We start from the raw sequence: 17,659 nt of genomic DNA, 5'->3' as shown, positions 1-17,659 counted from the left end.
TTTCTTATGATCAAGAAAATGCCTTGCATACGGCTAGAAAAGGTATGTTATTGCTCCCGGAAGTGAGCAAAAAGAGTTTGCTATGGTCCCCGGAAGTGGACATAGAGCCCAGTAGATTGCTCCCGGAAGTGAGCAAAATTGTAGGATATGGTCCCCGGAAGTGGACATAGAGCACAGTAGATTGCTCCCGGAAGTGAGCAGAGATGCTCCATGAAGAGAGCAGAGAGTATGCTATGGTCCCCGGATGTTATGTTATATGAAATGTTTTAAATGCTTTGCAAAATTCGTACATCAAAGTGTATTCAGACAATAAAATGTAAAATGTATATTATTGAATGGTAGTCAAAAGAAATAGCTTTAGATTTTAATATGTTGTGTGGATACTGGATTCAATGAAAAGAGGCAGTGGGTGCCTTAGTTCAATATGGGGAAACAATGTAAACTGGTTAGTTCAGAAACTAGGTTGATATCAATCTGTATCAATAAGATGATATCGGAGAAAGCAAAATGCATCCTTGTTGTTCCAAAAAGGGGCAGTTCGCCTTATTGGCTAATGTTGATTTGTCATACGGACATTTTATAGATATTGTGAAATATTGCAATAAGTTTGGTAGAGACTGTATGATTCCAGGTTGTTTTGGTAACACTAGATTATCATTAAATAAGATAGCGTTAAGATGCATATCACAATACAGTTATTGATGTATAGTAAATATGTTTGACAGGAAATGTTTTGAGAGGTACTCTGAAGGAGCGATTAGAGGGCTCGGGCTTGCATGGGCTTCGAAGAGATTAGATGGCGGACAGAATGGCTAAGTAAATACTTAGAACAATCAAGAGCAGACAATACGGTGAAGAAAAGAATTCTTCATGTGCACATTTCAAATACTGTGAAGAAAATGTAGTCGCCATGCCAGCCTAACATATATCAGTAGTAATGTACATGGCTCAATTGATGGGTCGAGGAAATCTAATAACGTTTTTTACATCTGTGTTTTACAGTATTAAATGGATCCATTCTATTAATAGTGTACATGATCCAAAGAAAGATTTAACAAACTATTATAAGAAGCTTCAAAGCGTGTGTGTTTCAAACCATCTCACAAGAAAGATGTATTATGTACATGTGCATTCATTAGAGATGATACAAACATTGTGTTTGATATAAGGAGATTCCGCTGTTTTCATTGATTGATCATTTTTTGGGTTATGCATGTACATGTATCATGCATATTAACAAATTAAGTGAGTTTCATTGTAATGACCTACAATTGAAATCTAATCACTTTGTTATTAATGTACGCCATTATAATACTGGCATGTATACGAATGGTCCGGATATTATAATTGCAAAATGTACAACTACAAATTCCCATATGGCGTTTTATTAACAAATATGTAATTAGCAAATTGGTCAGATGAATGATTTTTTGTTCAAACCAGTTATTGGTTATATAAATGTAATTATTAAGACTAGCTAACGCCAAGGGCGTGTTTTAGTGATGTTTGAAGCGACATTGTCGATGGAAGTCTGATAGGGCTAAAGATGAGTACTTTGATGATTCTCTAGACAAAAAGCTTTTTATCACCAGACAATTGAAATTATAATTGATTTGCGGTTCGAATTTTAAACCTTACTAACCTTTGTTTTTGTTCTATCGCAAGCCTTGCCCAATGCAAAACGTGTTGTGTTTTGTGCTTAGTTGTGTGAAGACTTTTCAGTTCTGTGCGTTACGGAGTATAGCACAGAACGTATGTCTAAACATAACGCACCGCACAAAACAGGTATATGTGCGGTTCGTTCATGCGTGTGGTTGTCACGTGAGTGATGGTCACTCAGGTGGACATAGGCGGGAATTTGCACGGGGTGTTCATTGTTTGGTCAGTTCTACGCTAGACTTCGATCAGTAAACTTTTACTTTTTTAAAATTCGAACCGCATTAGTAGTAAATTGGCTCAAATGACATGTTATGTTTGTGTGACATAATGTTAAGTTACATGTTAATATTGGTTGTTTTCAGGTACAGTTTTCCAGAGTTATTTTACATTGGGCTTCTGATGAATTTTTATCTCTGGTTTTTACCCTGGCCTTGAAAACACCAATTAAGGACACAATACTAAAAGTGATGTATACACATTATAGTTATAATTTGTTATATAATTTATAGATCGAAAATTGTCCTGTTAAGGTTGTACTACGATTGTACTTGATTGCTATATGATACGAATATGTAATATTCGTGGATGTGTGTTGTCAATAAACTGATCGCAAGCCTTGCCCAATGCAAAACGTGTTGTGTTTTGTGCTTAGTTGTGTGAAGTTGTGTGAAGACTCGGCGTGTTGAATGCAACACCCTCTCCTTTATGCAAAGCTCTAGTTAATACACACGTCAAATTTGGCCACACAAAAAATGTCCGGACTGTAACTTTGCCATTCATCAACATACCACAAATAACAACCAGAATAGATTATTTGACGCTTGTAAAAATCCGTTTCCCTAAGCCAAAGAGCAAGATCCTGTATAGAGATCAAAGCTTATATTGGGGGCAAAAATCAGATATTTAATCGACCATCATGCAATGTAAAATTATTGACAACACATGTTCACCGTGTTGAGACTGTGTGTTATCTGTGAAAGCCGTCATTCCACTTCAAAGGCCAATGTCACACATAAAAATAAAATATAACATTTTGTATATGTAATGGTCTCTCTTTGTGCACATTTACCTTGCACCGGCACCGATATGTTTGGTAGAATGCAATAGCAAATGTAGGCTAACATGTTTCAATATCCGAACCCTGTGAGTATTTGCCAGACTACTATAGAAACTTGATGATAATATGTTACGAGAATCGAAACCCTGTGTGAACTTTTTAATAACGTCGTAATTTTTCGGCATAGCTGTCTAAGCCAGCTTTTCACCTAACCTGACCTTTATAAGCGTCCAATAAAATTCAAATAAAATTTCCCGCGGCTAGATACAAATGAATACACTTCATTTATTCCATTGGTTGGTTTGAGCATAATCCCACAGAATATTGGAAACATGGCCGCGTCTTTGTAGTATAGCGTGTAACAATGTTTTACTGCGTGTTCAGCATAAAACCATTTTATCTCTAATGAAAAGGCTTGGTGGATAGAACAGTTTTACACTCAACTCTTTTCATCAATACAGTCTTGTGTGCCCCTTTATGTTCAGAGCATTGTCAGCGCCAGAGCGTTTGTACTAAAATGCTATGTGCTCATATTGAGAAATGACTACCATATTGCTGCCTGTGTACTAGAATATTATAGTTCATAAAAGTATCGTTTTTCCCTATCCTGATATTCGTTTTGGCCAAACTATTTTTAATTATGTACGAAATTAAACATTATACATGTAAAAGTTTTAAACAAGCCGTCGTTCCAGCAGTGGAATCGTGACCTCACTTTAATGCATTGCATTCCAATCCGCAAGGTATCAGGGTCAGTTCGTGGCCAGTAAACGGATCGTTATATAATAGGCGCTATCGCTTTAACTAGATGAACTGGAATTGTATTTAGACCAGAAATATGTTAACTGAAGATATAATTATGGTAGGTCAATCATAGATTCTTATTGTGTTTGCAACAATACCATGACAAATATTATTTTTCATTAACTAAACAAGCATTATTCCACCATTTTTACCAATTTGTTAAGCATGAGTACGATGATTCCCGATACTTTTAATAATAGAATCAAATAGCAATTCCCGACACACCACTAAAACAGGTTTGTTCGAAAAATGCGCGTATAAATATTTAAAATATTTACTTCGCGTGTGGCCGGTTGACTTATATGTTTTAATTTAACTTCCAATCTTCTCTTTTCTGCTTTTCTGATTTGTATTTATAGACATATGATAAGCAATATGTAATATTGTAAAATAAGCCGCAAAAACTCCGCGTAACATCCCGTTTTCCGTGTGATGCAGCTAAGAACTGCACGGAAAAAGATATTCTCTATCTTTGATCTCATTCATTACACTCTTTACCTTTCACCAATTCCAACCACAATCAACGCCGTATATCTTTTTAAAAAGATATTTCTTGTTTAATATAATCATTTTGAAACACACTTAACATACTTGGCTTCTGGGAGTTAAACAATACAAACTAATTCCGGTTCCGGTGGTGGTAAAACATTGAATAAACAAGGGCTCATTTTTTTTTAACTATCAAAAATCATTGTGATTATAGTGTTAGACGTGAGACTACAGTTTAACAAGTGTTGAACATTAGTTGTGGTGATTGGGTAAGTGCGTTTCTATCTTTTGGATGTGATCGCTTTGGATATTTACCAGATGGCACCAACAGTGAACAGCATAACACGTGCACAGAGCGAGGTAATGTTTAAAAGTAAAAACTCAAAGAGCATAAACTGTAGTGTTTGTGGTCATTGGTTATGTTTAGATTGCTGCCATATCTCTAGCAAAGTCTATGATGTGTTAAAGGGATTGCAAAAGGTAAAAAAGAGTTCCGCGGTCGGAGACATATCCCCCCAAAACAGGGCTTTGAACTAGTGACCCCAATTTTAAAATGGGTCATCTACAGTCCAAAGCGATTGTACATGGGAAGTATCAAGCCAATCGTCAATTCGTTGACGAGTTATTCGTAGGAAACAATTTTACACTTATTGTGACAGTGACATTGAACTTGGACTTTGTGACCCCAATTTCAAAAACCAATCTACATGTTAAGTATCAAACTAGTCGGTCAATTCGTTGATGAGTTATTGATCGGAAACAATTTTCACACTAATTGTGACAGTGACCTTTGACCTAGTGACCCCAATTTCAATAGAGGTCATCCAAGTCAGAGTCCAGTGTCCAAGGTCAGATCCCTAAACTGTACACCGGGTGCACTGCTTGAAGAGGAGGCAGGTATGCTACCTCTTGCCTTGCACAGAAAACAACAGTCCCTTAACTTCTGTGCCAGGGCTAAGTCTCGGCATGGCTCAAACCCTGTAAACAGACTTGTCGGGACTGGCACCTTCATCAAGGGGAAAATACTTAAGCGTAAGCATGTCGCCATACCATTTGGTGCGAGTATTAGGACCCTTGTTGAAGATGCCGGCCTCGACAAGGTACCTGTAGCAGACCTGAGGCCCTCCAAGACAACCCCCCCCCCCCTGGACGCTTAGACCCATTGATGTTGAGCTATCACTCTCTAATAAAATAACGAAAACTTACTTGCCACAACTCATCAAGTCAGAGGCTCTCTCACTCATAGATAATAAGAATGCTGAGCATCTAAAAATCTATACAGACGGCTCCAAATGCCCTAAATATTACCAAAACACACAGGCTCAGCAACAATCTCTCTATTTTCTCAGCAGAACTTTTGGCAATTCAATACTCTTTGTGCTGGATATTGGTCATTAAACCTACTAAAACTGCTATTTTATCAGACTCAATATCATCTCTTGAGTCTATAAAATAACAGAAATAGCAGATCTAGGCCTGATATTTTAACTAGCATTTTGGAGCTTTATCAACAGTGCCTAGACAAATCTTTAAAGGTCACATTAGTATGGTGTCCAGCACATGTCAACATCAGTGGGAATGAACAGTCTGACAGGGGGGCTAAGGTTGGCATCTTGAGGGGGGGCCGTAGATGCTGGGGAACCCCTGGCGCCTACTGAGATCTACTCCCTGGCAAAGAAATTTGTCGTGGGTCAGTGGAATCTCCGGACTGACAATTTGGCCTCCCGTCGACATACTTTTATCAGACCCGTGAAAACCCTCAGGCCGCCTGACAGACACTCAGCAAGCATTGTGCTTGACAGAGCCATCACGCGCCTGAGGATGGGAACCACCCTATTACCCGGTGGCGCGGGAAAGTATGTCCTCGGTGTAGATCCTGTATGTCCTAGGTGCCAGGAACCCCTCACTTCGCCCCACATGCTGCTGCACTGCCAAAACCATAAGGCGCAGAGGGACCACCTCGAAGCTGCATTGCACTCCCATGGACTAGTTTTAAACCTTTCCAACGTGCTAGACCCCAAGGTAGCAGCTAGGGGCCCGGTCTTCTCTGCCCTCGCCAAATACCTTCTAGACTGTCAGATAACTGACAAGATCAAGGTTATTGGGGTATGGAGAGCAGCCAACACCCACCCTATTATTCAGTCATGTGACTGTTTTGTTTTAAACCGTGTTATTTTTGCACAAGTCTAACGACGTCATTGTTAGTGTGTAGGATTTGTGTCATTTCGACACAACTTTGTTTAAGTTTTTAACGGGATGATTGTTCAACCTTGCCCTTTCTAAATCAGGCCAATGGTATTGACCTGGTATTCATTATTTTAAAACATTTTTTATAAGAGTATGACGTTAGTCCACCATTTACATTCTTCAGTTTTTTTAATATATTCATATTTTATAGCAGTTTTTATTTAAAAGAAAGGACGGGGCTGTCCAGTAACCCGGGTATGTTGGCTGCATTGCACCCCCTCCCTTACCCTCTGACACCCCCTTCTCCTTCAAACTCGAAGAGTCATGTCAGACAGGAGTGAACGGTGCAGGGGCATACACCTTGCAAAACCCATTTTAGCCATTTAAAGGGCATTACGAACTCTTTGGTACTCTAATTATTTTTTAAAATTGCTATATTTAGTATTATAGTATATAAAGTACACCTGTACTTTACTGTTTGTTTGTTTACCTTAATTTCTATTAAAATTGTTACTTTGCTTATATAGCAAATGAGGTACTTTTGTGCCATTTTTACTCTGCTTCATCTCCTATATTTTTAGTATGATAGGTTAGATTAAGGCATCTTGCGTTTTTTTTCCTGCATCTTAGTATGACTTGGTATTTCGTTTACCAATTCCATTTTACTGGATTATTTCAGTATAACAACATCATATTGTCTTAAATTTTTATTCATCATTTTCCATTTGTAATTTCCATTTACCGTGCACTCCCTCTGGTCTAGGGGACACAACAATCATAAAACTTCACCTCCACAATTACCTTCCTTGTACCCTTCCCAGTAGTACTACACCTGCTGGCTCGCCCCACCCACACCAGCCTACACTCCCAAACTCTCCTTCTTTAAACCCCCCAGGATGGCATCATGTATTTTACCTATTAATAAATGCTTGCAGCTTTGTACATAATGAACATAACTTACTTTTATATAGAAACATCTTTGTCTTGTTTAATTTTTAACGTTTTTTGGCGACAAGTAAGTAATTAACTGTAATATACTAATATTACTATTGACTTTCTTTTAAATATTGTCTTAAAACCACTCTGGGGGGACGTTTCTTCTTCATAGCCCAATACTCCTTAAGTTCCATGCAGGGACAGGGTCTTATGTTGGAGCATTACGGCTATATTCCTTGTCTGCAAGTGTTCAACATTGTGCCACATTTACGAATACACACCAATTACAATACAAAAAATAATTTAAAACCAAATTACATTAACCAATACAATGTTTTGTTATATTTCTATATAATTGCACGTTTACATGCAAATCCCCCTGTTCCTATTAGAGGCTCTTCTTTCCCTATTAATTAATGTTTATTAAGCTTTATATATTCCCATCGCTAAGAGTTCTATGTGTAACATATAACTCTAACAACAAGTTCCCAACTATTCATAGATCTTATAAAAAGTGGCAATGTTAAACCACTTTGTGATCTGTAAAATCCTAAAATATTAATAATTTTTGCTTATTTCCAACATATTACACTTCCGTGTATTTCTTTTCTTTCATAGAAACAAAAAATTAAAGTAATTCTATATTGATTTTAACATTTAAAACACAGATCACAAAGTCTAAAGACTCCAACAAGCTCATTGCAGTATATACTGAACAGTGGGTCTAGTAATGATGATGCCACATACAACAGTATGTGTTTTTCATCATCTTTATTTATAAAAATTGGGCTATTCTCCTCCTTCTCTCTCTTTTCAACACAAACAACATACATATAATAATAATCATAATAACAATAATATTAATATAACATCTTCATAGAAGTTAAATAACAGATACCAATCATATTAAATTCAAATAGATTCAAGTATTAATGGATGTAATTATTCCTTCTTGTTTCATACGTTTCCTAATGAAATTCTGCTTTGTTTACATTTTAAAGTCTGCAAGAGCAGACGCCATGTCAAGGTCGCTCTTTGTGTGATTTTTACATCTCAAAACGGATTGACCTACTTGCGTTTGCGCGGACTTGAAAGAGATAACCAATCAGAGCCATGCTTTTAAATACTGTCAACCAATGAAAACGCCGCTTTCTATTTTTAAACCAATAGATTTTTATTGAAGCATCGCATCAACACTGCAATAAATTGTTGTATTATAAATGGTACAGTCCAGTAAAATCGGGCTGACCATATTATAGCCGTTTTTGGCTTCTTAAACGTAGTTTTATGTTAAGCAGTGTGCTCGGGCAATTGTTTCTAACCGAAGTCCCGAGGGTAAACAACCCCATAATGTATAGGTCAATGCACATGGGAAGTATCAAGCCAATCGGTCGATTCGTTGACGAGTTATTGATCAGAAACGATTTTCCCACTTATTGTGACAGTGACCATGACTTTTGACCTAGTGCCCCAATTTCAATAGGGGGCATCTACTGTCCAAGTCCAATGCACATGGGAAGTATCAAGCCAATCGGTCAATTTGTTGACGGGCTATTAATCGGAAACGATTTTCACACTTATTTTGACAGTGATAATGACCTTTGACCTGTGAGCCCAATTTCGATAGGGGTCATTTACTGTCCAAATCCAATGCACATGGGAAGTTACAAGCCAATCGGTCAATTTGTTGATGAGTTATTGATCGGGAATGATTTTCACGCATATTTTGACAGTAACCTTGACTTTTGACCTAGTGACCCCAATTTCAATAGGAGTCATCTACTTTCCAATGCCAATGTACTTGTGAAGAATTAAGCCAATCGGTCACGATTTGTTGATGAGTTATTGATCGGAAACGATTTTCGCACTTAATGTGACAGTGACCTTAACCTTTGATCTAGTGAATCTAATTTCGATAGGGGTCATCTACTGTCCAAGGCAAATGTACGTGTGAAATATCAAGCCAATCGGTCAATTCGTTGTCGAGTTATTGATCGGAAACGAACTGGTCTACCGAGAGACAGACAGGCCGTCAGACCGACCGACATCCAGCAAAACAACATACCACCTCTTCTTCGAAGGGGGCATACAAACCTGCAATTTTACTTTGATATGTGCGTACGAGTATTGCCTTAACGATCCGAACTTGTATAGGCATTGCTTTCGCAGAAAGAAAGAGTTTAAAAACATGTAGAAAAGGCCATTTTGGACTGTAGGGAGAGAGAAAAGCGCAAGTACAATTTAATTATACACAATGTGCATGAACATACGGAAGACAGCAGGGATAAGAAGAAAGATGATGAACAGGCACTCAAATGTATTTTTGAGGTTACTAAAAGTGACAATGTTAAAATTGTGGATTCTTTTGATTGGGCAGACCATCTACAACCAAATATCGGCTTATAAAAGTTCAGTTGGAATCTGTATCGGAGAAACACAAGGTACTTAATGGAGCTAAATTTCAGAGATCAAAATAGAAGAGGAGTATGTGCATGGATGGTTTAAAAATTTTATAACGCCAAAACCATGAGGAAAGATTGAAAAGCATGAATTTGAAATGAGAACTTGATAGGCGGAAAAAGAGGAAAATAATGAGAGGCTAGTAATTTATAGGGGACAAATTATCGAGAGAAAATTAGGTGAAGAGAGGCAAAATGCTCACGTAAAAAGCCTAGTAGCACACCAGAGCCTGGTAGCACGTCAGAACCTGGTAGCCCGTTTCGCTTATTATAACGAACATTTGAACATTGTAAATAGATTTAATGTTCCAGTAACAGGTGTTATCAATAGTTCTTTCGTTAACCATAGTTCTTTTGTTGAATGTTTATTGAATCAAAACGTTATATTGAAGTCTAGTCAAACAAAAAAAATTCTAGTCATAGTAGTGTATTTCAACACAATTTTGAATTAAGCCAAACTATGATCTGTCATAGTCAGAGGTCCTGTGAGATTATTGAACATCCAGGGAACAAGCAAGAACAAGCAAATAATGAAAATACAAACAATGATAATATCATGAACATATTGATAAAAAAGTGTAAATGCATTTATATAAATGCTGATCAAATTCAAAACAAAATTGATGAACTAAGTGTCCAAGTTGTTTCTTTAAATGTGTATTATATATTTGTTACTTAAGTATTGCCCTACTGTAATCCTGATAACTTATCATGTGCCTCACTGATTTATGACTACGAGAGTTATAATGCATTTCGAAGAACAGACAATGGCAGAGGAGTAATCATTGATGCAAAAGAATAGTATAACATTTCACCAAATCAGTATTTAAATTCATTGTATCACGATGCTACATGGTGTGACTGGCATAAACTGGGAGGAGCTTAATACCACTCATATAGAAACACACCCCGAGTACAGGTTTATTGAATGTTTGAAAGAAAATTACCTTTTCTAGCATGTGAGACATTTCAAGAGATGCAGAAATGAACAAATTAAAACACCATTGATCTCATTATTACCAAGTCGGAACAAACTATTTGTAATATCGATATTGGACCACCTCTAGGTTGTTCTGATCACGTTACATACATATTTGACTTTATTTGCTACTGCATAACGCTGTGTTATGGTAATGAAATATATTTATGCAGGAAATGCGACCTAATTGGATTTACTTCTGGTCTGGAAATCATATAACTGGTCTAGTATATTTGAGGGATGTAGTGTTGAAAAATTGTGCGCTACATTCACTAGTAAATATGAAGATTTTGTTACGAAATATGTCCCTTAAAGCAAGTTTAAAAGGGCTGCAAGCCAAACCCCATATGGATGACTAATGAAACGTTATAACATATTAAAAGAAACGTCATGCTTGGAACAACTACCTAGCAACAGGAAGAATGGATGATTTTGAAGAGTTTAAAGTGTACCGATATAGAGCGAATGACTGTGTCAAAATACAAAGACAAACTATGAAAGAAAAATAATCCAGAAAGTTGAAAATAAAACTAAACAGTAAAGAAGGTATGTAAAAAGAAAAACATAATCTTTAGTTGGTGTTTTTTAACTTAAAAGCAGAAAGTGGTGATTTTACCAAATCAGACATTGAGAAAGAGGAAGTTTTAAATGATTTTTCTCAAATGTGTTTACAAAAGAAAACATAGAAACAATACATGATGCAACAGACACGGACGTATTAAGCAACCTTACAGATTGTAATATAGTTAGAAGCAGTTTTAAGATTGCAAAGCGAACTTTATGAAAGCAAATCTATGGGGCCGGACAAAAATTAATCCATTTCGGCTAAAGAGTATAGCCGATATGTTTGTAACACCATAAACATTATTTGTTATCAAATCTTTATCGTCTGGTATAGTTCAGACTACATGGAAATAATCTCGAATCACCCCCTTTATTTAAATAAGGAAGTAGATCTGTCGTAAGGAATTACCGCCCAGTAAGTGTTACGTCCAATGTGTGCAAGATGCTCGAGAAGATTATTCGTAAAGCGATTATTCGTCTTGTAAATCAAAATTGCTTGCTGTCACACCAAAAGTATGGCTTTCTGAAGTGGAAGATCAACCTCACTTCAACTACTTAACGTTTTGGAAAAATGGACAGAATATATTAAACATCATCAAAGTTGGGATACAATATATTCAGACATGGCCAAAGCCTTTGACAAAGTGGCTCACCAACGATTTCTGAAGAAGATATACTACTGGAATAAAAGGAAACTTATTATCTTGTATTAGTAGCTTTTGTTGGGCCGTAAACAGTGTGTATAAATTAAAGGTAACGGTTATGAAAACCAGTCGTTAGTGGAGTACGCCAGGGCAGTGTCCTGGGGCCCATATAATTTATCATATATGTTAATGATATTCCGGATATTGCTAAATGTTACAACTTAATGGGTAAATTTATTGGAACTTTCATTCAATCAGGATAAATATCAAGTCATCCATTACGGACATAACAACCCTGAACGGAATTATATCATGAACAACAAGACGTAAGAATCTTTTAAACAAGAATCAGATCTTGTAGTAATCTTCTCCAGAGATCTTAAATTTAGTCAACATATAAACAAGGAGATAAATCGAGGCAACAGTATACACGCACTTTTAAAAGGGTTCTTTGGTTATCTTGATAACTTCTCCTTCTTGAGACTTTACACTGCATCGGTGAGGACACACCTGGAATTTGCTTATGTAGTTTGGCACCCATACCTCCGTAAGGATATTGAGAGCATTGACCTGGTCCAAAATGAGGGCGACAAAACTTGTTCCACTCGGCCGAGTTTGAAAATGGTTCCGACCCGTTGAAAAAACATGTCCACTCGGTAACAGGGCAGTGTCGATTATTATTTATTATTTGGCAACAATAACAGGCACTCGACATTAGCTACTACCACCTCCCCCCAGCTGCTATCCCCTCCAAAACTCTCAAAAATGTTCATTAGTTATACAAAATAACATGACAAAAAAGTTAGTCGAACATATTTTTTTTGTTTTACTTATATATAAATATAACATCACGGGCACTCGGCATTAGCTTCTACCCCCCTCCCCCCAACTGCAAAAAAGTTAGTCGATATATATAAGTATATAATTTTTTTTAGACTAACTTTTTTGTCATGTTATTTTGCATTACTAATGGACATTTTTGAGCGTTTTGGAGGGGGGGGGGGGGGTAGCAGCTAATTCCGAGTACCTGTGGCAAAAATTAAACCCAGTGAACACTTCAGAAGTCACATGTTATGGCTTATATTAATGAAACTGGCTGTAAACTATTATTCAAAGATGATGATGATGATGATGATGATGATGATGATGATGATGATTATGATGATGATGATGATGATGATAATGATAATGATGATGATGATAATGATGATGATGATGATGATGATGATGATGATGATGATGATGATAATGATGATGATGATGATGATGATGATGATGATGATGATGATGATGATGATGATGATGATGATGATGATGATGATGATGATGAAGCTGATGATGATGACGATGACGACGACGATGATGATGATAAGGATGATGATGATGATGATGATGATGATGATGATGATGATGATGATGATGATGATGATGATGATGATGATGATGTTGATGATGTTGATGATGAAATGATGTTGATGATGAAATGATTGCGAAGAGGAGTAGATAATTGATGTAACGCTAAGGATTTGTTTCGTGAGAATATGAAATATCAACATGATACGCCAATTACAAAGTTATTTTTATTAAATAATTAAATCAATGGATATATTAATCGCATTTTCTAAATAAGAAAAAGACACATAGGGGGTATAAAAAAGAAACTCATAAATATCACAAATGTTTGAGCCTATTTGATATCCCACTGTATTCCTTTATGGTTAATAACAATTCTAGTGGCTGTACTAGATGTGTACATGCATGTATTTATATCACAGGTGACTTCACTGGACGGATCGAAGTAAACAAAATCTACAGCAATAGCTTCTTACATTTCAAAACTTTTTGTAAGTATTACAAAACAATTTGGAATCAATTAACAGAAAAGATAGACCAATTAAAGAAAAGATTGAAATATAAATATTGAAACTATCATTGGAAAAGTACACAACCCTAAACAATTTCTTCCCATTTTCATTATAAGATTTTGAATGCTGGCAGAATGTCAATAAATGTCAATAAATTAACAGAGCAAGAAAACAATTGCAGATATTTTGTCTGAATGTTAAAAACAACTGCTTTGAATCCAATTGTAACAAACAAAGCAAACCATAGCCATCAAAACTGAATACAACTATGGTAATCAATAAAAGGCATATATGCTGCTTTATACTATCGAAAAGGCTACATAGTTATAATACACTCACTCTCATTCGTTATGTCTGAAACACAATAGATATAGAAGACTAATACATAACAATTAAAATTGATATTTTTTCCGCCGATTTTTTTATACATGACATAGATCAAAAGATAGTTCATCATTATTATTGTCTTTTTTGTCTGGTGTTAATTAAGTTGGAAACATCCTCGCCGTTTTTATTCGCAATATGCATTTTGGGCACTAGTGAGAAAAACTAAAATAGTATTGCAATTATCTTCAATATGACTATGTGTTAAATATTCATTAATCCGACATTTGCGTCCACAAATAAATCGTCTGATCTCATTCTTTCGCCTGTACCGGTTCGGTTGCGTCTGAAGTTCCCGCGTTGTCGTCTGCTGGTTTCTGTTCTGTCTGCTCAGCAGGTGGCTTGTTCTCGGCTGCCGGAGAGTCTAAAGAACATTAACGTTAGTTTTATAGTTCCCGAAAAAGTCAAAGTGTAGTTTAATGTACGCACGCAAGCATTACAACATACCCTGAAACATAAAGTAACAACAAATAAGGAATTGATCTATGTCACTGAAATAACGTCGCTATTTTGTCAATGCAAATGTTCGCCAGGACAACGAAACAGGCAAACGCAAAATATTAAATGGACATAATTGTGTATGATCCTGTGAAAGACGCTTTTCACGAATCATACCATAAAATATACACGTTTACATGTATTACTAAATAACGTATTTGTCGTTCGAATGGTTATAAAGTCACACATGATACGACTCTGAATGAAACAGCTCTGTAGTATTACATGAACGAGGAACTATATGACTCAAGTAAATGTTATAAACAAAGATAAATATGCGTCATGTTTTGTGTCAAGAGTCATATGAGTCGTGTTCTGAGAAAACTGGGCATAATGCATGTGCGTAAAGTGTCATCCCAGATTAGCCTGTGCAGTCCGCACAGGCTAATCAGTGACGACACTTTCCGCCGAAACTTGATTTTCGGTATGGAAGGAATTCCTTGAAACTAAAATACCATAAAGCGGAAAATGTCGTCCCTGATTAGCCTGTGTGGACTGCACAGGCTAATCTGCGACGACACTTTACGCAGATGCATTTAGCCCGGTTTTCTCAGAACGAGGCTCATGTATATTCTTGTTTAAAAATAAAATTCATATTCATGGGTAAACGTCAGTCAAATATCGTGGGTGGGTGTATGGCGGCGCAATGTTGACATATCATTATTAATAAATAATTGGCCTCAAAGGCTATATGCATGTCCAACGGTTCAGCTTGATGTAATCAAATATCGATAAGACCATGTTTTGACAGGGGATCACACCCAATCCAGAGCAGTCATTTCAGATATTTTGAGCAAATAGGACCTCACAAGTATTATGGCTATATATCAAAATTACATTGAACACAAACAAACCATAGCAAGTCAATAAATAGATAGCCGAGATTAAGAAAGGATGAGCATATGTCGCAAAACAATAAGTTTCGAGTTTTGCCGTCATTGATTTATGATGCCTATTCGATTTTACGAACGCGTTTTATTTATTGGTAAACACTTTGAATTCTTCTTGACAAATAAGATATACAGGGTATTCAATTTTAAGTATATCCATCTTTTGGACTTTATGGATTTTTCCCATGAATTATGCAGTATTTCATGATTAAATTCGAGTACAAGTATGCTTTCTCAATCTACGCTTATGATGTAAACTCTAAAAATATAAGTATGGTTTCGCAATGTAAACTAATGCTGTAAAAAGACACATTCATTTACGGGAAACTTAACCATGTACTATTTAGCAATGCAAACGTATAAGAATCTTTTTAAAAATGATACGACGTGTGAAATAATTAATATGGCTGTTTTTGATATTCATGTCGGCAATTGCAGAAAGGATTTAATGAAAGCCCGTTGCTATAGATCGAAAACGGAATGAATTTTAACATTTTTACTCGAAACATTTAAAACCCGACTCGACTAAATTTAAAAAGTATATTATTGTCTTTACGTCGATAAAGCAATCTTGCAGCAGATAAACAAAACTGCAGGCAAAACCTGATGGTCGACATTTGCAATACCGCATTTTATTCTCAGCGAAACAAATGAGCCGTTCTCTGTGAAAAAGGGGATTAAATGTATGTGCGCAAAATGTCGTCCCAGATTAGCCTGTGCAGTTCACACAGGCTAATCAGGGACGACACTTTCTGCCTTAACTTGATTTTTGCTAAGAAGAGACTTTCTTGAAACGAGAAATATCATCAAAGCTGAAAGTCGTCCCGGATTACCTTGTGCGGACTGACGACACTTTACGCATATGCATTTAACCCCCTTTTCACAGAGCACGGCCCAAGTGCTAGATTAACAATTGAAAATATCAGTCATTATACAAGTATTGTGTAGATATAAAGCATAACTTCATAAAAATTCGTCGTGGTAAATATTTGGTGGGATTAGTGATATAAAGTTACTTTAAAATATTAAAGAAACCAGCACAAATGTCAATTCTTGATGCGAGAAACGCAATTTTCATGTGTATCTCAAAATTGTGAAAGGACAACCTCACGCTTCATGAAATCTTCTATGTATATCTGCGTAAATGCATGTGTTGTTAAAATGTACAAACATGAATTGTAATACTTATTTTTTTGATACTATATTATTTTAAATCTATACAACCAAACTTTATAAGGAATAAAATTTGATGGATATATACAAACATATTTTTGTAAATATACAAAATGTGCCTGAACGTTTTGAAAAAGATTTCAAAAGATAAGATAAAAGCTGTATTATTCATTGTAAAACATACCATAAAACAATCTATATTTAAAGGAAACTATCTAGAAAGACAAAAGAAAACTACGAAATGATTCGACATATTCTTGAAAAAAAGTAAAGTATCCCTTACAAAATTTTATTTTGAAGTGCATGTTTATAATGATTGCTTATTAACCTTAATAATATGAATATTATTGATGACAATTTGGAGCTGACAGTTTTCCCGCTGGCTTATTAGTGGGATGACATGTGTGCAACTGACTCACGTCTCACGAGGCGTGACTTTGCTCAATATTATTTTCATCATTTTAATGAAATTGTGATATTTTTGTAATGCTTCCAATCCTATCCAATCTAATGTTAGATATGGTTTCATCGATTCAACTTCTGAACGTTTAACTTGTGGCCTTCAGAATCCTGGTGTTTTTGTTTTGTTTAAAAGCATGATAAAAGGTCTGACACTCATTGTAATTTAAAAAAATAGTTTGTTCAACTCGTTAAGAAAATTTAGGCTCTCACAGTATAGTACAATTTATGAACTCGTTTGATAAAAATATATAAATGTACTGTATGGGTGACAAATCGTGCAAGCAGGGACCTATACAAACTATTCGTCCCTGGTGCAAGATACTATATGGAATCTTGCACACACGGTGGGTACATAAGACTTAACGTGGTTTGTTTTGATAAAACTTCGAATGATGATTTAATCAAAATACAATTGAGTCGAATTCTGAGAAAACTAGGCATAATGCATGTGCGTAAAGTGTCGTCTAGATTAGCCTGTGCAGTCCGCACAGGCTAATCAGGGATGACACTTTCCGCTTTTATGATTTTTTGTTTAAAAAAATGATATATCTTCTTAGCAAAAATCCAATTTAGGCGGAAAGTGTCGTCCCTGATTAGTCTGTGCGGACA

At 36.0% G+C, this 17,659-nt stretch overlaps 1 long non-coding RNA gene across 2 annotated transcripts in view; it reads left to right on the top strand.

The window, feature by feature from the left end:
* Positions 1 to 2,290, top strand: part of LOC127851925 (uncharacterized) — a 52,277-nt gene extending 49,987 nt beyond the window's left edge. For both annotated transcript variants that reach the window (XR_008036050.1, XR_008036051.1), the window contains one exon: positions 726 to 2,290. This is a non-coding gene — a long non-coding RNA (uncharacterized LOC127851925). The remainder of the gene's footprint in view (positions 1 to 725) is intronic.
* The last annotated feature ends 15,369 nt before the right edge of the window (positions 2,291 to 17,659 follow it).

Source organism: Dreissena polymorpha, chromosome 11 (genome assembly GCF_020536995.1).
Source record: "Dreissena polymorpha isolate Duluth1 chromosome 11, UMN_Dpol_1.0, whole genome shotgun sequence".
In the NCBI taxonomy this organism is placed as follows: domain Eukaryota; kingdom Metazoa; phylum Mollusca; class Bivalvia; order Myida; family Dreissenidae; genus Dreissena; species Dreissena polymorpha.
This window is presented reverse-complemented; position numbering and strand designations above follow the sequence as displayed.